This window comes from Nyctereutes procyonoides, unplaced genomic scaffold, assembly GCF_905146905.1.
Source record: "Nyctereutes procyonoides isolate TBG_1078 unplaced genomic scaffold, NYPRO_anot_genome, whole genome shotgun sequence".
In the NCBI taxonomy this organism is placed as follows: domain Eukaryota; kingdom Metazoa; phylum Chordata; class Mammalia; order Carnivora; family Canidae; genus Nyctereutes; species Nyctereutes procyonoides.
The window spans coordinates 970,551-980,978 of NW_026575112.1; the positions used below are offsets into that span (position 1 = coordinate 970,551).

At 34.9% G+C, this 10,428-nt stretch overlaps 1 pseudogene; it reads right to left on the reverse strand.

Moving 5' to 3' along the window:
- Window positions 1–937, reverse strand: LOC129514965 (olfactory receptor 4P4-like; annotated as a pseudogene).
- Between the last annotated feature and the right edge of the window lie 9,491 nt (window positions 938–10,428).

Consider the following 10,428-nt stretch of genomic DNA (forward strand, 5'->3'; position numbering starts at 1 on the left):
TTAATTGTGTGCTTTCCTTGAAAATAATGTTTGACACCAAACTTTTGTCATGGCATTTTTCATTTCTGCATTTCTCAGAGTATAGATTAAGGGATTGAACATAGGAGCGATGATGGTATAAAATAGAGCAAATACTTTGTCCTCAGGGAAAGTAGTTGGAGGTCGTAGGTAAGCAAAGATTGAAGGCCCAAAGAATAAGATGACAACAGTGATATGAGACCCACAGGTGGAAAGGGCTTTGTGTCTTCCCTCAGCTGAGTGATGTCTTAGACTAAACAATATAATGACATAAGAAACAAATAAGACAACAAAGGTAACTAAGGCAACCATACCTGAATTGGCAACCACAAGGACACCAATGATGTAAGTATCAGTGCAGGCAACTTTCAGCAAAGGGAAGATATCACAAAAGTAGTGATCAATTTCATTAGGACCACAAAATGGCAATTGGATTGTCATTGATAATTGAGGAAAAGAATGAAGAGCCCCACCAGCCCAAGCAGCTAAGACTAGGAGATGGCACCTTGCCCTGTTCATGATAAGCATGTAGTGGAGAGGCCTGCAAATAGCAACATAGCGATCAAAGGCCATGACAGTAAGGACAAAGACCTCAATACTCCCAAAGAAGTGCATGGCAAAAACTTGTAACATGCAATTACCAAAAGAGATGGTTTTAGTCCCCCCTAGTAGGTCAGCAATTAATTTGGGTGTAACGCTAGAGGTATAGCAGATGTCCATAGAGGATAAATGGCTGGTCCATAGAGTACATTGGTTGGTGAAAAAGAGGGCTGCATCGAATGGAGACAAGGATTAGAAGGTTTCCTACCAACAGGGCAATATAACAGAATAAGAAGAGTACAAAGCAAAATATTTGCATGTTCTGGTCATATGAAAGTCCTAGAAGAATGAATTCTGAGATGTTTCTCTGCCGCTCCATTTACTCGAGTTTGCTGTATGTTACACACAATGAGTTATGTATCTGAAGGAAATAAACATAAATTTGGTGAAAACTTAACAGTATGAACTGAATGATAAAAAATTTACTAAGAGTAGATTGACATAAATATAATATTAATATTAATTATTCTTGATTTCTTAAAGTAAGATGTTTTATCTTTTTTATTAACTCTTATTTTACAAAAGTATCATGGAATACTTTTATAATGAAAATAATGAAATAATTATGTATGCTATTCATTTTGTTGGTAATGATTTTTAAATATTTAAATGGTATTTTGAAAATTAAAAATTGTTTATTATTATTAATTATATTATTTATATAACAAAGAAGATTTTTAAAAAATTGTCCCAAGTCAAAATAGTTTTGTTGCATATATTTTAAATACGTGTGTGCCTAATGCATGAGGTCAGCTTTCCTCTTTTCACCATTTTCTGGTCAAATTCCATGAATTATCTGGGAGTGAATCCCCAGGAAATACAAATGTATCAGCCTGAACTGCTAAACTTTAATTTGTATAAAGCAAGCTCTTTTTTTTTTTTTTTACATTGCCAATGGGTCATACTAAACCAATGGAATCATTGTTATTTTAAAAAGCAAAGAATGGTGGAAAAGTAGAGAGCAAAATAGAATGTCAATTAATGATTGAAACTGTGGAAAATAATTAGCAGTTTTATTCATTTCTACTATTTACATTTCATGTATTAAAGAGAATTTTAAAATTGTAAATACTGTCATTGAAGTTTGTGATGACAATCATTAGAGGATAGGTAGATCATTAAATTGCCCAAGTATGTTTGAATCATGGCTCTTGTCAAAAATTTCATGTGTTTTATATACAATCTAAGGAACTAATGTCAATAAAAAGGGATGATACAGAAGGTAATGTTAGTCAAACTTTGTGGCCAGATAGCATGCAGTCGTATTTATTCAAACAAAATAGTGAAAAATTCATTTATTTGCATCTTTTGTATCTGATGTGTAATTTTAAGACATTATTTAATCAGTACAAAAGGAGTTAAGAATAGAAAGAATGCTCTTCCAGGAGTTATTTTCCTCAAGATGAAGAATTATCTATACCTAGTGGTTTGAACAACTAGTGTACCTTCTATATTTCTCTGGATCTGATGTGACAGTCATAGCTAGGCCCCTAGATGTCTATTTTTGAAAAAGCCCAGAATGCTTTTGTAGCAAAGTTACAGATGGTTATAGAAACCATCAACTCTAGTGATTCTCAAAATTAATATCTATGCGTTTTATAGTGTTGAAAACTATTATATATATACATACATATGTATGTAGTAGGTCTCTATATTATCTGTATGTATATGTTTATTTATAAATATATATCATTTATAAATTTATAAAAATACATAATTTATAAATATATGTGCACATATATAAATATATATCTAAATATATTTAATAGAGAGGCATTTAGAAATGGTCCATACTGTTGGACAGCAGTTCTGCTTTAAATTATCATTCAAAACTCTAACTTCACAAAGGAGTAATTTTTAGCGTGTTCCTACCTTTTTGAAAATAATAATCAGTTACAGAGTATTCAACAGTTAACCTTCACTAAAGAGTGTTGAAAAGTTTTAGGGAGGTAGAGTTCATTGATCGTATTTTTTACTCGTTGCAGGTGATACTGATTCTTTGTTTTTTTGTGTGTTGTTGCTGTTGTTTAAGATTTTATTTATGTATTTATTTGTTTATTTATTTGATACAGAGAGAGAGAGGCAGAGACATAGGCAGAGAGAGAGAGAGAGAGAAGCAGGCTCCTCACAGGGAGCCTGATGTGGGACTTGATCCCGGACCTGGGATCATGCCCTGAGCCAGAGGCAGATGCTCAACCACTGAGCTACCCAGACGCCCCTGATTCTTTGTTAATGAGGTAGAAATAAGGTTAATTTTTCACATACATTGATTTACCTAAAACAATCTGGCCTAAAAAGAATTACTATGCAAGATGACTGCAAACACTTTAAAGACAGAATTCACATGATTAACTCAAATCTCTGATTTTAGAAAAGAGTCTTAGATCAAGAGAATCTAAACATTTCTCGGGATGGGGAAGTAATACAGTGTGAATGTCAGGAGACAGAAATCCTGATTCTCCCTCAATTTGGAACTATTTTAATGGAAGAGAGCTGAGAGGGATGATGAAGGGTGTCATGAATGAAAGCTTGAAAAGACTATCTTGAATCCTCTACTGAGTAGAAAAGAATATGCAAGACTAAACCATCTGTCTTTTTGAGTATTTATGTAAGTAAAGATATATGGACTATCCAACATAAATGTATCTGGAATTCTCTCATTCTAAATCATTTTGAAATAATTTTCCTTCAGCTTTACCAACATGTACGTTGCTTAAATCAGGATTTCTTCTTTTTTCTAGACCATCGTTGGCATTGAATCCACAATAGTGCTTCATCTGTCTCATCTTATAACCTGAGAGTCCATTATACATGCTCGCTGCACTGAGCAAATATAAAAGGGAAAAGTCAAGATGGGAGAATTATTGTCATAAAAACAACATTTTGATCACAGAGATATTAAGGATCCATACTGGATAAAAACTGATGTTGCAGTTGTTGGAAAAAGAACATCAGGCAATCCACTAAACAAATGGTTAGAATAGTAGCAACACAGAAAGAGGTAGAAATACTGAGGCATCTCAAATAAACTGACTAGCTTGAGTGAATTCCTTAATCTCTTTAAACTTCATTTTACTGATTTTACAATTAAGATATCATTACAAAACTTAGAATTTTGATGAAGGATACATGAAGTAATATGAAACAGCCCATGACACATGTGGTTCAAAACTATCATTTTTCCTTTAGTCTTTCCTCCCTGAGTGATTAGCTTAGAACCATAGAAAGCATCATGCACACACAAACAAGCAAGGCCAGTGGAAAAATAAAGAAAAAAAACTATTAATAACATGGATTTAGTAATTTATCAGGTAAACTCCAATTTCAACAATTTGTTGGGAAAAAAAAAACATTTAGGTTAGTTGATGGAAGATTGGTAGTCTTAGGGTATCCTTAACTCTAATCTTTAGTCTGATTTGTTTGGACTATAAAAATATAGTTAAATTATTACTTCTTTGGTAGTACTAAATGAAAATTCTAAATGCCCTTTTTGTTAAACTATTAGAATAAGAATAGAAGCTTTTAGTTTAAATTAATATTCCATCATGCATTCATATTTTCCCTTAGTATAACAGAATCACATGCTATAAACTTACCTTCGTTGACTCAGATGAAATTAGTCTATTCTAGGATGGCAAGTGTTTTGAAATACAGAAAATTCTTCATTATTGTATATATTCAAGCATAAATAGGGCTGTTTCTTAACAGCAATATGGAGGATTGTACATAAGTACAAGAATGGGACACAATGAAATTCACTGCCAACTAGAAAATGCTTTAATTTCATTGTTATTAACTGAAATTTTGCTTATAAATGATGCATAATTAGGACATCTAGGTGGCTCAATGGTTGAGCATCTGCCTTTGGCCCAGGGCATGATCCTCGGATCGGGATTGGGGGATTGAGCTCTGCATCCGTCTTTCTGCAGGGAGCCTGCTTCTCCCTCTGCCTGTGTCTCTGCCTTTCTCTGTGTCTCTCATGATTAAGTAAATAAATCTTTTAAAAATAATAAATGATGCACAACTAAAACTAATATATGCTAAAGCATTTTTATAGTGTTCAAATTATCATATATTGCAAAAAAAGTCTTTATAGACTTAGAATTAAATTACATGGAATAAGAGCATATATAATTAGTCAGGTTTGTGGTTAGTGGGACGTTTCCAAAACCAAGGTGGCATGGGTAATTCACTAACCATAGATCTGAGTGGCTGTCAGGCTAGTTTTAGACTACATCAGGTCGAATTCTATCCCCCCAGATGCTCACTCTGCCAAATCGTCCCCAGCATCAAAATCTGGAATAAAATGAAGAGAATTATAAATCAGTAATTCAAATACATCCAAATTAATTCTCTACAAATACTTTGAAAATCTCAATGTGACTTATACCTTCTACGCATTTACAAAGGAAGTGGAATTCAAATATTTGCCAAACCCATCAGTGATGAAGGAATGAATTGTTATGCCCCAGAAATTTAGAGCTGATTTAAGATCTCAAGGCCATCTCACACACACACAAATAAAAGTATTTCTTAATTCCTGCAAAAGCTAATAAGAATATTGAGGTCTTGGGAATCATTGATCTTCTCCCTATTGCTGAGGAAAATTTGGTTGGGAGAAACAGAATATAAACTTAAGTGACAACGTGGAAATTAACAATCCTTTGAAAACTGTAAGTAATTACATTCCCAAAGGCATTTCTAAACAGATTCTGGCCAAATGGTGCTAGAGCACTGTCCAGAGTAATGTCCCTGGTTGCCCTGTGTGTTACTTTTCAACTTCGCATTAGCTTGTCTCAGGCTCTATTTCTCTGGAGACCCAAAAAGTCCATAATCAAAGCAGTTCAGGAAATTCGGTTTAAAGATTTTTTTTATTTATTCATGAGAGACACACAGAGAGAGGCAGAGACTTAGGAAGAGGAAGAAGCAGGCTCTCTGCAGAACGCCTGATGCTGGACTTGATCCCAGGGCCCCAGGATCATGATCTAAGCCAAAGGCAGATGCTTAAACACTGAACCACCCAGATGCCCTGAGTTCAGGAAATTTTGACTGTTCTGTGTTCTTCTAGCTTTCTGAAGAATCAGAGGGAAATCAGTGTAGCCTGTAATAGTATTTGGTTAGCTTTCAGGAAAATTTGAGATGAGATAGACCAAAGAACCACACAGAAGCATTTATGGTCCAAGTATGACCCATTATTGAGATCATATGTATGTAGGATATATTGATCAGTAAAATTAAAACCTGTAATATCAGAACTGGTGCAAAACTATTCATGGTTTGGGACTAACACTGAGGGATTCCATAATTGAAGGATGGGAGACAAAAAGAGGAATGATAAAACAATAAGCATTTCTTTCCCCATGAACTTAGAAGGTAGCAGAAGTAAAAAATGATGAAAAAATTTCAGAAGAAGGGGATGCCAAGGTGGCTCAGTTGTTTAAGCCTCTGCCTTCCACTTGAGTCATGATCTTAGGGTCCTGGGATCCAGCGTTGCGCTGAACTCCATGCTCAGTGGGGAGTTTGCTTGCAAATGGTCTCCCTTTGCCCCTCCCTGCATTCCTGCACACATACTCTCTCTCCAATAAAATAAATAAAATATTTTAAAAAATTTTCAGAGAAAGGAAGCATTCAAATACAGCAAAGCATTTGTTCTTTTCACCATTCAGTTCTTTCTCCTGTCACTGGATGTTCAAAGGTTGCTTAGACTCAGTTTCATCTGCACATACTGAGTTTAACTAGTTTAACTCGTCTTTATCTCTACCACATACAAATCCATACATATTTCTCCTGTATTTAAAATGTCAGGAAATCAAATTTTATAGCCTCCAATCTGATTTGTATCAAACTAGTCAGAAAAACAATAAGAATAACAATAATTTATCTAAAGAGCCTTGATTGGTTCAACTTATTTTAAATTCGTTAAATTATTTAGTACTTACAATAATGCATATTTTGACATAAATATCATTACCTTTTATGCATATAAGAACACGGAAGTTTCAGGGATCCCTGGGTGGCTCAGCAGTTTGGCGCCTGCCTTTGACCCAGGGCATGATCCTGGAGACTCGGGGTCGAGTCCCACGTTGGGCTCCCTGCATGGCGCCTGTTTCTCTCTGCCTGTGTCTCTGCCTCTGTGTGTGTGTGTGTGTGTCTCTCTCTCATGAATAAATAAATAAAATATCTAAAAAATAATAAAAGAACACAGAAGTTTCTAGAGGTTAAATAACTGGTTCAAATAACCAGTAAGCAAGAAAATTGATATTTCTAAATTTGCTGCTTGCTTCCAGGCTTTGAAATGAAGGAGTCTAACTGATGAGGTTCAGGATAGGCTGCCCCAAAATGTGCCACTTTGACATGTGGATTGTTCTGAGCTGAAAACAATCAGATCTAAAGGATTCAAGAAGACAGTTTTTCTTCCCCACTAACTGCCTAAAAGAATTTAGAGGGCCTGATTAGGAAGAGAGGTACCACTAGAGATACCTACAAAGAGTGTGGGGTAGGTAAACTGTGGGGTACTCTGCAGGGCTTGCTTCAAATTTCCCTCTGTGGCCCATTGAATCCCTACTCTCTTCTTTTTAGCTCAGGATAGCATATAAACCTGTTGCCTGCCTGTCAGGGAGCTTAATTTCCTTTGGATTCCCATACATATCAAATTAAAATTGGTGTTTCTCTTGTTACCCGGCCTTATATCAATTTCATTGTTAGACCAGTAAAAGAACAGAGAAGGGACGAAGGGAAAAGTTTTTCTTCCCTAAGTAATCCTTCAGCATAGAGTATATCAAAGTTTAATGGTTCTACAGATTGTCCACTTCAACATTATGGCAGATACTGACGAAGCTTTACTCAAGCTGGCCTGTATCAATCCACAGAGAAGATAGCTGGTCATATCTTGAATTTCTCCCCTGACAGACACATTCTAGGACTCTCTGTACACATGTTCCATTAACATCCTCAAATCTTGAATTCATCCCTCATCATAAACTTGTTCTGCTGAAAGGTTTTAATTATGATGAAATGCATTTTATCTGATTTTTATGTGGACTACATCATTGATATTTTATCTAAAACTTATTTTTCTAATCCAAGGTCAGAACGATCTTGTCTTATGTTTTATTCTAAAGGTATTATGCATTTATATTTTATGTATTGGTCTAACTTCCATTTGGAATTAAATTTGTACAAGCAGTGATGCATGTTTTTTTTTTGTGGTGGTGTCATTGTTAGTACACATAAATGTCTGACACTTCTACTGCCATTTGCTGTGAAGACTATGTTTACTTCACTAAATTGCCTACAGACCCCTGTTAAGAATTAGTTGACCAATGTGTGCAGGTCTATTTCTGGACTCTCTAGTCCAGCCCATTGATCTGGTTATCTAGCTTCATGAAAATGACACACTGTTTTGAATACAGCAGCTTTATAATATACCTTGAAATGAGATCATGTAAGTTCTCCTGCTTTGTTCTTTTTTAAAGTTATGTGAGTTAATGCAGTTTCTTTACATTTCTATACACATTTTGGATCACTTTGGAAAATAATGAGCATGTTTTCATTTCATTTCATTCATATTTTATAGGGAATTACTTAAATCTAAAGATTTATTTGGAGATAATCCACATCCACATCTACATCCAAATCTGAGCACAGTATTTCTTTCTATTAATTAAGTTATTCATATACTTTCAACATAGTTTTTATAAAGTTTTCAGTATATGCCTTGCTCCTACTTTGTCATATTTTTTCTTAGGTATATTTGGTGATATTGGAAATGGAATTTTAAAAGTCCAATTTCTATTTGGTAGTTTCCAGTACAAACTACCCAATTGATGTTATATATTGATCTTATATGGCACAACCATGATAAACTCACATTAAAAATAAAGTCTTTTGGGGTGCCTGGGTGGCTCAATGGTTGAGCATCTGCCTTTGGCTCAGGTCGTGATCTCAGGGTCATGGGATCAAGTCCCACATCAGACTCCCCAAGGCAAGCCTGCTTCTCCCTCTGTCTATGTCTTTGCCTCTCTCTGTGTGTCTCTGATGAATAATAAAATAAAATCTTAAAAAAATAGTCTCTCTTATTGAACAACAGTTTTGTAGAACTGGACGTTTTTACCATGACACAACTATAAGCAAAGTTGTACATAAAAAGTTCTAAGAGGGGCAGCCCGGGTGGCTCAGTGATTTAGCACGGCCTTCAGCCCAGAGCCTGATCCTGGAGACCAGGGTTTGAGTCCCACCCACATCAGGCTCCCTACATGGAGCCTGCTTCTCCCTCTAGCTGTGTCTCTGCCTCTCTCTCTCTCTTTGTGTGTCTCTCATGAATAAATAAATAAAATATTAAAAAAAAAGTTCTAAGGAATGTGTAGAAAATCTCCATAATTTAGAATTATCAGAGAAATGCTGACCAGATGGGGAGTGAGTTTAAATATATTCACTTATGTTTTATTTTTGTGAGAATTTGTGAACGAATGATAAGAATGATTTTTTTCTAATGTTGGGTAGAATTCACCACCAAAGTTATCTGGATGGGGGAAGTGAAGACAATGAAATAAATTATTATTTAAAAAATATTTATTTATTCATGAGAGACACAGAGAGGCAGATACATAGACAAAAAGAGAAGCATTCTCCCCACGGGGAGCCCAATACGAGATTCCATCCCAGGACTCCGAGATCACAATCTAAGCTGAAGGCAGATGCTCATCCACTGAGCCAGCCAGGGATCCCTTAAATTACTTTAAGATTTAAAAAAGGACAATTGATAATATCTTTAATTTTAAGGAGCTTGCATAGTTTATATCATTTGAAATTTTTTTTTTCATTTTACTAAGGGGTTGGATTTATTAGTCTTAATAAGATCAATATGTCTTTGTTATTATTTTAAAAATCTGTAGAATATGTAGTGATATCACTTCTGTTATAAAAACAACTATGTGTAGCAATCAATAAGTCATAAATATCTCAGGAATCAAGATCCAGGAAACTAAAGCCAAATTAAATCCAAACAAAATAGAAATAACTATAAAATAAACTAAGAAAAGAAATCACTAACATAACTAACATTATAAAATAGAGAATAGCTAAAAATCAAAGGTTAATTCTCTGAAAGAACTAATAAAACTCACATTTTTTTTTATTTTGTTGCATAACATTTTTTCCAGTGGGATAGGAATTTCTCTGACCTGTCCTCAAGAACTCCAAGAGCCCCAAGAGTTCCCAAACAATACATGCACAGACACAATCATCACACACACACACACACACACACACACACACACACACACACGAGGCACATGACATTTGTATACTTGAAAAAAAATCCAAAACACTTTGGAAAGGGTCTACATTAAGCCACCAAACAGAACTATGAACAACTTGTCAAAGCTAATTTCCTATGGAACAGACAAAATGTTTCCCCATCATATTCCAGAGGCTTGAATTAGGAGGGAAAAAAATATTAGCTATACATGTGAAAGTTTCTAAAAGTGGAAACATCAAGAGAGTGGACCCAGCACTAAGGTAATCACTAATTACCTCCAGGATTTCTCTTGGATTTTGCCTTGGCTCTGGGTATCTGAATCAAGTAAAGTTTGTGTGGAAGCAATGTAATTATTCTGCTGAGAAAAGACAAGAGGAAGAGAGAAATGTCCAGACAAATATAAATGGAAGCACAGAGCTGAGATTGGGTAATGTGATTCAATGGACAAAGAGGTAAACAATATTTGAGAGAACAGTTTCCTTAAAGCAGAAAACAAATAAGTAAAAAAAAAAACAAAATCTAAAGGTCTAGTAGTCTGTTGAATTTCATTA